The 16,894-nt window shown below is 33.5% G+C and overlaps 1 protein-coding gene across 1 annotated transcript in view; it reads right to left on the minus strand.

The window, feature by feature from the left end:
* The window catches only part of SI (sucrase-isomaltase), a 155,228-nt gene extending 142,866 nt beyond the window's left edge, over positions 1-12,362 (minus strand). Inside the window, exon 1 of the mRNA XM_059063987.2 lies at positions 12,298-12,362. The gene's annotated coding sequence lies outside the window, so the exon portion shown is untranslated. The remainder of the gene's footprint in view (positions 1-12,297) is intronic.
* Positions 12,363-16,894: the final 4,532 nt, after the last annotated feature.

The following is a 16,894-nucleotide window of genomic DNA, read 5'->3' on the forward strand; positions in this document are numbered from 1 at the left end:
CACATTCTAACAAGTTAATCTCTGTCCTTCATCTTTTCTCCTTCTTATATAACTAAGCCCATCTACCAAAAGAATTTGTCCTGTGCAAACAGTGACAGGACAGGCTCTTGATTTTTTTTTTTTAATCAGAAAGTCTCCCTTTTTTAAAATCATAAATCTCCCTTATTAAATCATAGGAATTCAGTCTCATTTATCTTTAGATTTCTCTTCCTTCACCCTGCCTTACCTCCTCCTGTGAATGGTTATCACAGTGCTTTGAACATAGTAGGTTATTTTATTTAGGGTACCTTTACAGTTACAAAGCATTATTTTGTCCCATGAACTGCACTAAATAGCAGTGTATACATAAATTCCCATCTAACTTTCACAAGTTGGTACTATTATTATTATTACCATTTATAGAAAGGGAAACTAATGCTTAACAATATAATGTCACTTGCCCAAGGTCACATAGTTATTATATGGAGGTCTGGGACTCGGTATAGGCATTCTAACTCTAGGTCCCATCTCTTAATCAACACACTGTGACTCCACATTCTCCTGCCTCCCTAGAGAGGTTGATCAGTTTTTAACTGGCATACTTTTAGACTTGTTGTGATGCTGCATTTGTGTCCAGTCCTTAGTGTCACTCATGCCTGCTGTGCTTTAAATGCAGCTGACCAAGCAGCCACAACGTACTACTTCTGGTACTATGAGCAACAGTGCTTGTGGCATACAATTTTCCCAGGCCACTCTTTAGTTCTACTCAGCCTCCTCTCATTTTTATTGCTTTGGCTATTGAATTCTTAGCTCTGTATCCTGCATTTATAACAGTTTCTATTCTAATACTTGAAGTCCCTTCTAGACATTAAGTTCTTTTTAACTAGAACAGATTGTGCTCATGCCTTTGATTTAAGGTCCACTGCAGTCTTGAGTGGATTGCTTTCTTAAAATTCCTGTTTTCTTAGCTCTTCCCCACTCTGTCCATGAGGGGAGAGGTATTTAGATTTGTGAGACTGACTCATATTAACTCAATTAATAAGGGATTATGCATAAACTGGAATATCAATATCTTTTATTTACAGTGAGAAGTATGTCATAGAGATCAGGATAGTTCCATATTTCACAGTGGCATTTCTTTCTGAAAAAATAACAAGGAAAGAAAAAATTGAAAAGGGAGTATTTTTTGATGAGCATAGAATCAAGCAAGGGTAGTAGCTGGATAATCTTAATAGTAATTCATTCTGATTCATAGCAGGACCCTTAACCGGGGTGTTTCCTCAGGAGGCACCTGCATTCCTGACACAGTGTTGGTGAAGCAGTGATAAGTTCCTGCTCATTGACTTCCTTTAGTTAGTCCTTGGTTTTAATATTTCTCCCTCAAACTTGACTAGGTTTTAGTTTTCATTTATTCATTGATTAATTCATTAAAAAATATTTATTCAACACAGACCATGTGCTAAGTACCCAGTAAATCAGTGAAGACACACATTAACAAAGCAGACATAGTTTCTGTCCTCACTGAACTTATAGTTTAGTGATGGAGTCAGTTATTGAAGAGGTAATCACACAAAAATTAATTACAACTGCTTTCATGACTCTGAAGAAAAATTAAGTGGGGTTGTGAGACTGCAAAATAGAGGACCCAGTTTTCTGTGGGAAGTCAGGCAAGGCTTTCCTGTGGAAGCGATTTTTAAGATAGGACTTAAAGGATTTATAGCATGGACACGACAGAGAAGTAGAGAAAGAGATTTTAGGCAGTGGGGATATGGAACATTTCCTTAGGTGGGAAATAACCTGCGACTTTTAAGTAAGTAATAGAGAGTGGATGCACTGAAGCTTAGTGAATGAGGGAAAGAGTGATAAATAATGAGGAGTGGAGGTGAGGATTTGGGAGGTGAAGACCATGCTGGGCATTCCTGAATATATTACAGATTTTGGACTTTATAAGAAGTTGTTGAAGGGCTTTTAAGCAAGGAAGAAACTAATTAGAATTGCACTTAAAAATTATGAGTTTGGCTGCTCTTGATAAGGTATTTATGGGGGTAGGGTCAAGAGTAAAAATTGTTAGAATAATTAGCTATTACTTTAGTTCAAGAATAAATTATGATGGCTTAAAGAGTAGTTTCTTAGAGATGGATAGAAATAATTCCAGAAACATTTGGGTTATAAAAATCAATAGGCTGTCTTTTCCCTCCTGTGGATTCCTGAGACTATATCTAAATCATTCTGACCAAATATGATTATATAAGAAACTCCTCAACAGAAACAATTGTCTGAGTTATTCTGCAGATGGATAACATTTTCCATTATGAACTGATTGTATTATGCTTACGATTTTTACTTTAAGGAGCAGAATATTGCTGACTCCTATAGATTTATTGCAGAGATCAATAGTTATTTATTGAAATTAGCAGAATATGTGCAGACTGATAAGAGCAGTGTTAGCAACCTAGAAGAGTCTGGAAAAAGCTGACCTGATTCCCAACTGTACAACCACTATAACCTCAGCCATTATTTCATAGCAATGCGAGTCCTTTCCTACCATTCACAAAAGGCTGCATGGAAACAATGATTATACATCAGTTCAGAGATAAAGATGGCAGTACAACCAAATTCAGGGAGCTGGAGTTTATTTCCATAACATATGTTTAAATGAATATTTTAAACCATGATGATATGAGATTATTTTTTTTTCTTGAGAAAGGAGTGTAATGATTTCAGATGCAGTTGTTTGAACAAGTCAGCATTTTTCTAAATCTAGAACACTTTAAAAAAATGCAAGAGTTTGAATAATTATAACTGTATCATTAAGTGATTCTGAAGCTCAGGACTTTTAAGTGTAGAATCATGGTTAATGTTTTCCTTCAAATACTTTACATACTTCTCTATTCTACACACTTAATAGTTGATTCAAGCTAATACAAACTGAAACAGGAATGAGCTGTGAACAGGGAGCTAAGGCTGTGTTCTTCAGCATTTCAAAAGGTCCTTACTCAGGGCTGACCTGGGTGTTGAGGACATCCGATTAAATATTAAGGTATGAAACAGTATCAAACAGTAATTAACTCCTTCTTAATTCCTATAGTGTGTTACATCTATAGAATAGTTTTTAATACCTTTAAATAATTTGCATGTGTAAGTCACATCTCCCAAAATTAGTCTGTCATTTCCTTGAGATAATATAGTTTGTATTCACAGTGGCTTGCCTTGAAGCAGATGTTCAATAGCGCTATGCAAAATATGACACTGTATATTCTTATCAGTATCTCACCAACTTCTTGATAAGTAACTTTGTATCATTCCTGGAACAGACACCTAAAAGTCATATTTTAAACATCATTTAAGAAGCATCATGTTATATTTTATTCATAAAATTCCTGCCACCTTGTTGACTGTTTTATAGCAGGTTTAAAATTTAAACTTATATAATTAGATTCTTCACTCAAAACAAGAAAAAATACAAATAGGGAGAAAATTACTAGTGCAGAAACTGGACTAAGTGTAACTGAGAAAAATCAGGCATCAGTATCACAGACAACAATGTTAAAGTCATTCAGAATTAAGCATTTAAAGATTACATCTCTTACTTTAAGGAAGAAACCTATAGAAGCTTTTTTAGAGAACTTCCAAAGACATTTTTAAATGGTACATACATTACTGCAGGCTCTTCTCCTATTTCTAGTCTAACAATACTTAAATTATGAAAACAGTAGATTCTCCACTCAGCACTGTGATGGCTGTGTCTGCACAGGAAAAGCAAAGCAGAGAGTTGAAACCATTGTTTCAAATAACACCAGCAAGATTAAATAACCCTTTGAACAAGGAAGACATGGGAGTGTTTCTAAGCATTCACACTCTCATCCTTCATATATGTATGTGAAGTGAGTCTTTATTGGCATTTTGTCTGTCCCCAGGGGCTGCAGTTAAAGGACTAAATCTTCTTATGGGATTCATGGCCTGGATTCTACCCTGCTAATTCTAAATGAAAACATTCATTTTCTTAATAGCATTTCCTTGTTTGTGACTGCTTTAAACCTTATTTATTATCTCTACTGCTTAGCATGCACAAGTGTTCAAAGAATAAAATATAAGCAGATCTAATAAAAGATATTAGATTATTCATAGTTATAAAGAAATCTTTGATCCCTTGTTTGATTTTATTCTACCAATTTACATGCACCCACCTTCCATCTAATGAATGGTAGAATAACTCTTAATTGTTAATATTTTAGTATATATACAAATCATTTCCTATTTTTACATCCAGTAGTACATTGAATCTGCCCTTTTGTCCCTCTTTGATGTTCAAGGCACATGTAAAATGAACCTGCTACAAGATTAAATGTAACATACAATTCCAGTCAAAATAGCTTATCATTGGATCAAGGCTAGATACATGCTGATACTTGTAAATTCTGGGTATTTTGTCTATGTACAGCACAAAGAAAGTATACTTATAGCATCATGAAGAGATACTGCCCTTTCTTGCCCTGGAAATGCCTCAATTTTTAGCTCAGCCAGAATTTACTTCTGTTATTTTACACTGGACAAAACTTATGCTAGGATCTATAATATTCTACCATCCTTCAGAGAGTAAGATCAGTCCTGCATTTTTGACATGTTAGTCTTCTTTCTCTCTGGCTTGAAGAGAATGGTTTAAGATTGACCAAGGAAAGGCACATCATAATTGAAACTTTACAGCAGCCCTGGGCCTTTTCCAGCATAGGAATCTACTAAATATTTCTATCAAAAGCAAAAGTGACTCCTTTTGCTAAATTCACCATTCTCATCCTCAAAATATCCATTCTTGCTACTCTGAAAAGCACTATGGTTAGCAATGGACTGAACATAGGAAATCATATTCCTTATAAGGATTTTTTACATTAGAATTCCATTATTACATTGATGTAGTTTTCCCACTGAGAAAGATCTTGATATTACAAAATTATATACTCTCCCCTCTACTGGGCTAAATTCCAAACTCCTTTGTATGCATTTAAGCCCTTCTTACCATGACTGCAATTTGTCTTACTAGTATCATCTTTAACCATTCCCTTCAACTCACCAAACCTCTTCCATTTTCTTAACATATTTTTTCCCTTTTATATCTCTATGCCTTTGTTCAAGTTGTGTAGTACCCTGTCAACTTGGGATTTTACAGTGGAGTGCTTTGTACTATAGGATCCCTAGTTAGGGAATGTTATTTGCATATCCTTCTGCAGCCCCAAACAAGGCCTGGCATTTCCAGCTTACACTTCCATTGGTTAGGTCTCTGAAAACACTGTACAGAGAAAAGTGTAGAAGCAAACAGGAACGCCTCTCTCACTGTCACTTTGATAGAAAATTTCTTTGCAACCTGAAGCAATATTGAAATTTCTTCCGGATGATAATAATGGTGATAATGATGATGATTATAATAATAATAATTTCATAATGTCCATCATTTATTGAACACAGACTATGTGGCAACATTGATCTAAATGTTTTATGAATATTATTGCTAATACTCACATCTTAACAAGTCTAACATGAAACTCACAATTTTCATTCTAAACATGTTTTCAATCCCACCCTCCCTCTAGTCACCTGTCTTAATAAAAGTCACCACTTTCCACTCAGTTCTTCAAGCCAGAAGGTGCAAATCATCCTTGATTCTTTCCTTTGCTTCATGACTTATATCTATTAGTAATCTCACCCATCGTTTCTAGCTGCAGCATATGTTTCACATCTGCTTTCTTCCTTCTTCACTGCTACCAGCTAGTCTAGGTCACCAGTATCTTTAAGCTGGAATGTGGAAAAATAAAGCAAAAGCAACACTATTAAATGCAATATGATATCCTGAGTTGGCTCCTAGAACAGTAAAAAGAACAGTGGAAAAAAAACCTGTTGAAATATAAATAAAGTCTGTAGTTTAGCTAGCAATTTTTAGTTTTGACAAAGGCACCATCAGTATGTGAGATGTTAATGTTAGGGGAGCCTGACTGAATGATACACAGGGAACTCTCTTTACTATCTTTGCAACTTTTCTGTACATCTAAAATTATTGCAAAGAAAAATATTTTTATAAACTCAAACTGTTTTCTTAGCTGCTGTCTAGCCCCCTTCAGTCCAGTCTTCACAGTTGCTAGAGTGATCTTTTAATAATATAAATCATGCAACTTAGAGATTTTAAGCACCTCAAAAAGATTAAAACAACCTGTCCAAGATTATATAGCTATTAATGGCTGAACAGGGATTTTCACCCAGATCTGGCAGAATTCAATATTTCTTAAGCATTTTACTGTTGGGTTCTCTATGTGAGCCATGAATTCAGCATATATCACAAAGAAGTCATTGTCTCCCATCTTTGCATATATCCCATTCATGATGTAAATTCAGTCTGATTCAAAATCCTGAGAAATGTTTATCAATATCAACTAAACTAATAGGTAGGAGAGTGAGGAAAAGGAAAAGTTATTTTTCTGCTTTTCAGCTACAGTGCAATATCTGAGATTTTTCTCAAGGTATGAGAAAAAGTCTTCCCGAGAGGTTATTACAGTGGTCACAATTGCCTTCACCATGATGACTTACTGGGATGTACATTCAAAAGGATGCACTATCAAAATGGTCATTAGCAGAGGTCCCACGTTCTGCATATGGAGCTTCAGTCTCCCCTTCCTTATGAAGCAATATCTGGATCATGAAGACATCCTTTAAAGTTTAGCCCTATTCCACATTCTAGAGTGTAATGGGGAACTAAAACTATGTAAAAAACTTCAAGGATTTTCAAGCTGTATTATTATAGCCTGCTTATCTTCATATTAGGTCAAGGAGCTCTAATATACCGAGCTCCATTTTCACAGGGGGAAAGGTATTTAGCAGTGAGGCCTATTATCTCTGGTTATCTGTGGGATCCTCCTTAGACTTAGCTTTCTATTGAACAATAGTACTTTAGTGGAGAGACATGGACAAAAGGATAAGATTGCAAACTACAGTAGTCTTTTCTTATCCAGTCGTCACTTCAACTGTTAATAGCAGGAGGCAGAGGAAATCTAACTCCCTACAGTACTCATTTAGCAAAGATTCATAGTTGTTGGATTTTGTTTTTTATATTTTACATTTGTTTTGACATTTTCACCTTTTAAGATAAGAGCATAGTCCATAATAAAATAATATTGACTCAGAGCAGAATCTACATAACACAGTGATAGGAGATCCTCAACTATTTAAAACAAATCTAATCATATCACAATTTGAGAACTATAAGCAATCAAATAAAAAATACATTTTAATAGGAGGCGCAAAAGGCTTTTTATGTTTCTTAGATATCAGCATGCTATAAAGCTGCAAAGAAGTTTACAGTTTGTGAGCATTTTTAAGGCATAGGAAAGCTTTCCCTAGGAGTTATTAATTATTACTATATCTGCCCTCCATATAACATCATGTTTTTACACAGTTATTCAGAAAAATTCAAATTGATATGATTGCTAACTTTTACAATGGGTCAGTATATACAACTCAATTTATATCTCATGTTCATAGCTTTTGTAAGTTGTATATTAACTTTCTAATATATGATTATAGCATTTTTGTTAATGGAAACAGTAATAAAAGTATCTGGAATATCAGTACACATATCTATACACATAAAGATTTTACTTTAAAATTCTAGTATATTAAATACTCCTAAATATCATGTTTTAATATTTTAATTTTATATAAACTTACTTTGCATTTGAAGAATTCATCTCTGCATCCCTGATTCTATTTAATAAGCAAGATATTCTTATGTTACATCTTCTACGACATAGTTGACTATGTGCCATTTATTTGCCTTGACAACAGTTTGAAATTCTGCAATTCTTTTGCACAATAACTTCTAAGATATTTGAATTATACTCTAGATGTATTAAAAGATATAAATGTACAATTTAGGATCTTTTTTTTCAAGGACAGCATAAAATGCCAACAAGAATATATAATTTTAATACAAAGTCAAACATCCAAGACTTTGCTTTGGTGCTACACTAAAGCAAGCTAAGGTGTAGCACCACAATAGCAAGCTTCCAGATACCCAAAAAGAACTCTGAATTTCCATAGGCATATCCATAGCTTTAATGAAAATAAATGAAATTATTTTAAAAGCATGTCTTTGTATTTGCCTTACATGTTTATTTTTGGGCTAAATTTACTAAACTAAACTCTCATTGGTTAGTTTATTATATCCTTTGGTAAGATAGAGGAGAATATGATCATAGTAGCATTTCAAGATTTAAACGTTAGTAAGAACACAGATGATTTTTTTCTCCTTTTAAAGTCTCACATTACCTAAGTGAAAATGTGGTTAGCTATACATTAATATTTGCATCTTGTAAGATAGAAATACATTTTATATCTTCATTCATATGATGATCCATGCACTTCTTCATTCATCAGCTAAATTTACCTCACCTTTGTCCACAACAGGATCAGAGGCTGAAATATATGAATAGAGATAGTCATATTTTGTCACTCTTAAGTGTAAAATCTTGTATATTTGGCTGGTATAGAAGAAATAAAAATTTTAAGTTGCACATCTCTCTAAAGGAAGGTAGTACGTATAATACTTGTATGTGTGCCCTGTTTTATTTAATACTCTTTGGCTGGATTAACTTTCCAATAGAAATTTCAGTAAAGTGGTAGAACCACCAGTTAAGTAAACATAACAAAGAAGACATCAACAAAGTCTATTAAATTATTGCTCTTATTTATAAGCGTTTAAACAACTGAGTACAAGCTTCACTAATGCCATATCTGCACACTACCAGCCAAACTCCTTTGCTTTGGGGCTGTTGAGGAAGATAAAACTAAGTTTTAGAGCTCCTCCCTCCCTTCCTTCCTTTTCATTATTTTCTCCCCAGAGACATACTCACACTACTCAGTTTCCTCAATCTTATTTCCTTGAGGTCCGTGTGTATATTACTAATAAAGAAAACCAAGAAAAGTACAAGAAGTTATTACATTTCCCATACTGTAACACTTCTTGCTGCCTCTTCCACACTCCAACCCTCTCTATCCCTTTTCATCTTTTCTCTGGGTTACATACCAAAGGTCTATCAACTTTTGCAAGAATGCATAGACCATACGTATTTTAAAACTCTGTTCATTCATTTAGTCAATAAATATTTACATACTATTGTTATTAAGGCTGTGTGTTAGAAATAATGGGGGAAAAAAAGGTAGTAGAAACAAGATAGGATCCATGAAACTCCGAAGTTTGTTCAGAATATATTTTCCATAGCTGTGCAAAATATGGTCCTAGAGACTGGGCTACAGAAGACTTTCAAGAGAGTCTGTATTTTCAAGTACTTATAATGGAAAAGCCAGAATTCTTGGTACAGACAGGCAAAGTGACTGAAGGACACTGAGGGTAAAATATTCCAACGTATTTTATCTAAAGCAGCATAGAATTAATAGTGTGCATAAGTGTTTGAGAGAATATCAAAATTTTGTTTACTGTATCAATAAAGGCCTACTGGATGAAGTAAACTTGAAACTAAATTTTTTTTTTTTTTTTTTTTTTTTTTTTTTTTTTTTTTTTTTTTTTTTTTGCGGTACATGGGCCTCTCACTGTTATGGCCTCTCCCGTTGCGGAGCACAGCCTCTGGACACGCAGGCTCAGCAGCCATGGCTCACAGGCCTAGCCGCTCCTCGGCATGTGGGATCTTCCCGGACCGGGGCACGAACCTGTGTCCCCTGAATCGGCAGGTAGACTCTTAACCACTGCGCCACCAAGGAAGCTCAAAACTAAATTTTGGTGCCCACGAGAGATGTGTATTTTCAGAAAATAAAAGAATAACCACAGTGATTTGTACAAACATGGAAATTAGCAAATTGCATAAACAAAAAGATAAAGTATTTGCTTGGATGCAACTAAAGATATTTGCTGGGAACAGTAGTTTTCAAAGTGGGAGTTGATGAGTGAGCATATCAGAACTACCTTAGGAACTTTTTCCAACTGACTACACACTGTCTTCTCTCTTTCTTCATTTTCTGTTTGCAATAAATATTTGTTTATTATCATTCTGTGATGCCCCTTGCAGTGGAAATAAGAGTGGAGCTGTGCATGTTGCAGTTAAGATAGGCAAGGAGTAGTTTGCAGAGAAGTTCCCCAGAATTGATATCTCTACCTGCCCTTCTTTAAGACACAGCAATTTATAGAAATGTTAGTTTATTTTGTTTGAAATGCGGTAGGAGTAGTGAACGTATTATCTCAGAATGGGGTGGTCATATTTGAATTAACATAGGAAGAGAAGTGATTTATTGTCAAACTTAAGCCTGGTTCAACTAACAAATAAAACATTAGCAGCTAGATTATATGTATTGTTCAGCATTCCACACTATATCTTACCCCATTTTGAACCTTAAATTTAAATCTTTTTAAAATTTCACCTGTGCAGTGATACATTATGCAAATTTATTTGATAAAGTTGTTAGTAAATAAAATCCATATATATGTGTATATATTATATTTACATATATACAGAATATATATATTAGAATTCAGTTAAGCAATGTTCAGCTATCAGTTATCTACATTTATAAAGAGAGAAGAGTATATGATCCAAATTAAGGAGCAATTTCAATATAATTTATACTGATAAAATTCAAATCATAAATACTAATAGAGAAGAATAATATTATAGATAATGAAAATTGTTTTAAACTACATATATTTGGCTCTGGAATAGTCATAGCTCTGGGATATATTATATGACAAATTATAGTAAATTTTTAATAAATAATTATTTTATTAAATAAATATTAATAACTGGGTTGTCTTCCTTAAATAAATTCTGATATGGAGCAAATGAAAAAGTTATGTTAACATGGCCTCAAAATTAACTGTGGCATAATGAGTTATGTATTATTTGGAAAAACTACTAATTAAAAAGAAAGCGAGGACTTTTATAATTCATTTTACATGTCTGTACCATGAACTAAGCTAAATGTCTTAGTTTGCACTGTTGCCTCAGTTTATCCTTGTGATTTCTTTTGCATTAAAATTTACTTTTAACACTCTCTAACACCATACACAGAAATAAACTCAAAATGGATTAAAGATCTAAATGTAAGGCCTGATGCTACAAAACTCTTAGAGGGAAACAGGCAGAACTCTCTGATGTAAATTGCAGCAATATCTTCTTCAATCCACCTCCAAGAGTAATGAAAATAAAAACAAAAATAAACAAATGAGACCTAATTAAACTTAAAAGCTTTTGCACAGCAAAGGAAACCATAAACAAAATGAAAAGACAACCCTCAGAATGGGAGAAAATACTTGCAAATGAAGCAACCGCCGAGGGATTAATCTCCAAAATATACAAACAGCTCATGCAGCTCAATACCCAAAAAACAAACAACACAATCAAAAAATGGGCAGGAGATCTAAATGGACATTTCTCCAAAGAAGACATACAGATGGGTAAAAAGCACATGAAAAGATGCTCAACATCACTAATTATTAGAGAAATGCAAATCAAGACTACAATGAGGTATCACCTCACACCAGTCAGAAAGGTCATCATCAAAAAGTCTACAAACAATAAATGCTGGAGAGGGTGTGGAGAAAAGGGAACCCTCTTGCACTCTTGGTGGGAAAGTAAATTGGTACAACCACTATGGAGAACAATATGGAGATTCCTTAAAAAGCTAAACATAGAGCTACCATATGATCCAGCAATCCCACTCCTGGACATATATCTGGAGAAAACCATAATTCGAAAAGATGCATGCACCCCAGTGTTCATTGCAGCACTATTTACAGTAGCCAGGACATGGAAACAACTAAACGTCCATCGACAGAGGAATAGATAAAGAAGATGTGGTACGTATATACAATGGAATATTACTCAGCCATAAAAAAGAATAAAATAATACCATTTGCAGCAACATGGATGGATCTAGAATTTGTCATAGTGAGGCCAGTCAAAGAAAGACAAATATCATATGATCTCACTTATATGTGGTATCTAATAAAAGGGTACAAATGAACTTATCTACAAAACAGAAATAGAGTTACAGATGTAGAAAACAAACTTATGGTTACTGGGGGTAAGGGAGGGGAGGGATAAATTGGGAGACTGGGATTGACATATACACACAAAAAAATTACTTTTAATTATATTTGCTTTAGTTACTGTTAAGGGTTGATTTCATGTCCAATGACTATGTTAACTGATGGAAATTGAAGTGTCTTAGAATCATGCTGGAAGATATAGTGAACCTACTATGGGGTTTAATTCTTCCAAATATAGAACACTGAAAGGTTAATATGAAAGTCTAGTTCAGACTTACTCCATTAAGCCTTTATCAAATGGTCTTTAAAAAGGAAAAGCATTTTTCATTTTTTCCCTTCTCTTTCCATTGTCCTTCTTGTTGAGGAAGGTTTACTAAAGGAAAAAATGAGAGATTCATGGGCCTAATTATTCCACAGAAAGATTATTATATCTGTTAATATTTTCTTTACCCACCTCCCTTTTATTACCAGCTGGAAAAATAAAGCATCTAATAAACTGTTAATTAGAAATAAAGGAATGGATTTCACATTTGAATCCAAATCTTGTGAAGAAGAGCACAAGTAGGTAAAAAAATCCCAACTCAGTTTAATACATATAAAATGTTCAATTTAGATAGACTTTTGGGGTTTCTTTTTTTTCCTTCAAATTACAGTATATGGTTAATAGTTTACATATTGACAGAATTGTTTTATTTTAAAGTTAGTTACGGCAGGCCAAAAAAAAAAAAATAGAGACATTTTAAAATAAATTGCTTTACCACAATTCTGTAGGGAAAACTACCTTAGAATTCCAAGCAACAATATTACAGCTGAATAGTCAGAAAGTTTACATTGCAAATAAGGAAAGTCTACTGAAAATATATGGATTCCAGTAGGAAGAGGGCGTCTTAATACAAATATTTTGCATTTTAATTTTAATTTTGATTAAACCAGTACTTTGGATGCCATGTCAAAGACAAAGGGCATTTCAGAGGAGGAAAAGCAAGGCTTTGAGATTTTAAAGACAGGTTCCATATTTTTAAAGCATTTGCTAATTCTTTCAATCTCCAGAAGTGGTTCTAAATTTATTATTTTAGGTTCTGATTTTTTCACTGGACTTATAAATGATTTTACAATGAAGTGAAATACGTTTGATTATTTTCTCAGCTTAAGGTACAAGATAAGTGAATTGAACATTCTGTCATTAGGTGTGGGGATTCTCATCATTACCTGATCTTGTCTTAGCACCTAATTTGAGCTCAATGAATGTGCCCTTAGTTACAAGAATATCTTGGTACTGAGTCAGAAACAGAAGTAGAAGCAAGACTGTCAGGAATAGTGAAAGGAATAGGACCATGAGGGAGAAGAGAACTTCTTTCCATTCCTTCACATAATCAAATGACATTTTTGTTTCAGCATCTTTTTTCAGAGCTAGCTTTGCCACCCCCAGGTTAGGCAAGTTATGCTTTTGTTTTAAATTCTACCAAAATTCATTACGTAGTCTTTCATCATGCAAATAAACTCTAAACCCTCAACGTTCCTAGTAAAATTGGTCAAAAGCACAAAAGCCCTGTATTCACATATAATGCAATATTGGTAATGTGGTACCTTTCCTCATCAAGAGAATGGCCCGCTAATTATTACAGTTGAATTAAAATAAAGTACACAGGTTTGTTTGTACTGGTTATTAGCACATTCTTTTTGATGAAACTTGTTTGATTTTGATACATTTGAATACATTGCAAAGTCTATCAGTTCATTATACTACTCATAAATAAGTGGATGAACTGATACATTAAAGAAACATTTAATTAGGTATGCTGGGCCTTTTTGTCACTGGGTGTTAATGAAGAAAGCCTTCTTTTTACTAATGTTCATCTGTTTTTTAATGTTTGAAGATATTGGAGGGTTTGGGTCACACATAATTTATTATAATGCATTTCTGGCTATATATCTTTAAAGTTCACCATGACTATTATTTTCTATTAAAATTTAAAAATCATGTGAAAAATCATCTGTATCTGTGCGATAGAGAAGAAACAATACATATTCTCAAAAAATGCATGTATTATTTTCAGGAGCAAATATTATCAGAGTTAAAGAAGGTAGTCAAACTATTACCTCTTCACAACTAGCAACCCCTGGTGTACACCTGCTTTCTTATATGAAAAATCTTCCCCTTCAATTCATATAAAATCATACTAGAAGTGATCATCTCTGTTTGTTATTATTATTACTAGTATTATATATTATAAATGAAGGATGATATTAAAATAAGTAAAATAGGATGATGAATGTCTTAAATAGGTTCTTTACTTCTCTTATATTTAACTTCAAGATTGCACTTTTTCTACATACCTATTTATGAGATTAGTTTCTTTACTGTGAGGACTTGACTTAACTCACAGTTTGACTGAGATTTGTCCCCTATGACTTAAATAATAAAATGAAAAAAATTGGAAGATAAAAGACTTTTAAATTCAGAAATAGTAATTGCAGTTACTTTTTTTTTTTTTGTGGTAGGCGGGCCTCTCACTGTTGTGGTCTCTCCCTTTGCGGAGCACAGGCTCCGGACGCGCAGGCTCAGCGGCCATGGCTCACGGCCCAGCCGCTCCGCGGCATGTGGGATCTTCCCGGACCGGGGCACGAACCCGTGTCCCCTGCATCGGCAGGCGGATTCTCAACCACTGCGCCACCAGGGAAGCCCCAGAGTTACTTTTTACATGTGCATATTCCCAAAGTGAAGACTTATAATTTCACCCAGCTTCACTTGGACATAGCTACACAGAAGCAAGGAAAATAAATGCATAAAACTGAAATTGTTATATGTGAAAGAAAAAAGTCCATAATTTACATGTAAGTATAATCCAGCATAAACTATATACATGTATATACAGTGTATATACATATATAATAGTACTATATATAAACACACACATGATTGCCCAATTATAATGTGTTATTGCTCTTATTTCTTTTAAAAAGCATATAGTATATTTATTAAACAGAATACTTATATAGTGAAATTGGTGATAGTTATTTATGTTCTGTTTACCTGAATTTTCACAGTTGAGGATTTTGAGTTAAGTATAAGTTATAAACGTCTAAGCTCAAATTCAAATTGCTCAAATGACTTAAGATGAAGTCTTTTTATTACCATTTCCTCTCATATTATCTTGACTCGTTACAGTCATATGTCTTACATTTTGTGGAGCATTTTGTTAATCATTCCTTTGTCATAGCCATTTCACAAAAATGCAACATTTATTGGCTTAGACAACATAATTGCAAAAGGATAGTACTGTATGAACAATGAATTTACACTAAATGAATCAAAATAATGTGTTGCAATGGTTAATGAAAAATCCTTATGTTCTGCAATTGCATTATCAATTTTCATAATCTAAACATAAATATTCTTTGAAATAACAAGGGTTTAAAACCAATATTCCTAGGTAAGAAAAAAAAAAACTTTTCAAGCTCAGTAATTAAACTTTTCTTGTGATCTCTCTCTAAACTTTTATTTAAAATATGGTGGTCATCATCCTTATATTTTTTAGTATTTTGCAATCAGATGAAATAATACAGCTTTTTAAATAAAAACATAAAAGCATTCACATAATAATACAGTATAGAAAAATAATGTGTTAAAACTAGTACTGAATCAAACTAATATTTCACTTTCAATTATTTTCTACTCACCATCTCATAGTTAAAGGGATATTACAATACATTTTATTACTTTCAAATATTATTATTATAATTTGTAATAAAATAGCAAAGAATAATAACAAACATCTGTCAGATCTGGGTCTGCTTCAGTTTAATTGACCAGCACTATGAAGTGAATTAGTAATCTATCTTTTTCTTAAAAATAATCATTTTACTGCAGCAAAAACATAGAACAAATCCTAATCATAGGACCTATATTAATACCCATGGTACTTTAAGAAAACATATCTGGTATTATAATGTAAAGCTAACTTAAGTATTTCTAATGCACAGCTAAAATAAGTGGCCTAGCCAAGGGGGTAGAAAACTCCATGGAATAAAAATATTACCTCCTTTGATACAAAATTCCATTCTCATATAAATTTATTTTCACTAATAAATTTACTCCTAATTCAAGGGTAAAATTTATACCTATATTTCAGACAAGATAGTCTTACTTTCTATATTTAATAAATAAAATATAAACATAATTATCAAATTATAATTTGATATGGTTTATGGACACTCCATTTTTCAAATGTCAAAAGCTCCAGATTGTTAGGAATTGTACTTTAGTCTGATAATACGCCATGTTATGAATGTATGCACAGTTATTAAGGAAATGGTAAGTATCTAGCTTGGCACTTTGAATTTTTATTATGCACATCTTTCTACTATTCATCAAAATATTTGATTAGAAGGAATGGGGACATGATAAATAACTAGCTTAGAGGGACTTCATAAATCTGATATTAAAACACTTAAAGTTTAATACTTTCTGTGCTTCAAAAAAAAAAAAGACTTCAGGTGAAGGAGAGATGATTAGTAAAAACAAGGAAAGTGAGATAACTATGAAAAAGATGACTTATGGGAAAGTAAAAAGAAAATAAGTAACAAAGAAGGGGCTTCCCTGGTGGCGCAGTGGTTGGGAGTCCTGCCAATTCAGGGGACGCGGGTTTGTGCCCCAGTCCGTGAGGATCCCGCATGCCGCGGATCGGCTGGACCCGTGGGCCATGGCCGCTGGGCCTGTGCGTCCGGAGCATGTGCTCTGCAATGGGAGAGGCCACAGCAGTGAGAGGCCCGTGTACTGAAAAGAAAAAAAAAAAAAAAAAAAAAAAAGAAGAATGACACCTATTTAATAGTGGGTCTGATCCTCTTGCATTAGAAGAGTTGCATTTCAATATT

The sequence above is a fragment of the Kogia breviceps genome, chromosome 5 (genome assembly GCF_026419965.1).
Source record: "Kogia breviceps isolate mKogBre1 chromosome 5, mKogBre1 haplotype 1, whole genome shotgun sequence".
In the NCBI taxonomy this organism is placed as follows: domain Eukaryota; kingdom Metazoa; phylum Chordata; class Mammalia; order Artiodactyla; family Physeteridae; genus Kogia; species Kogia breviceps.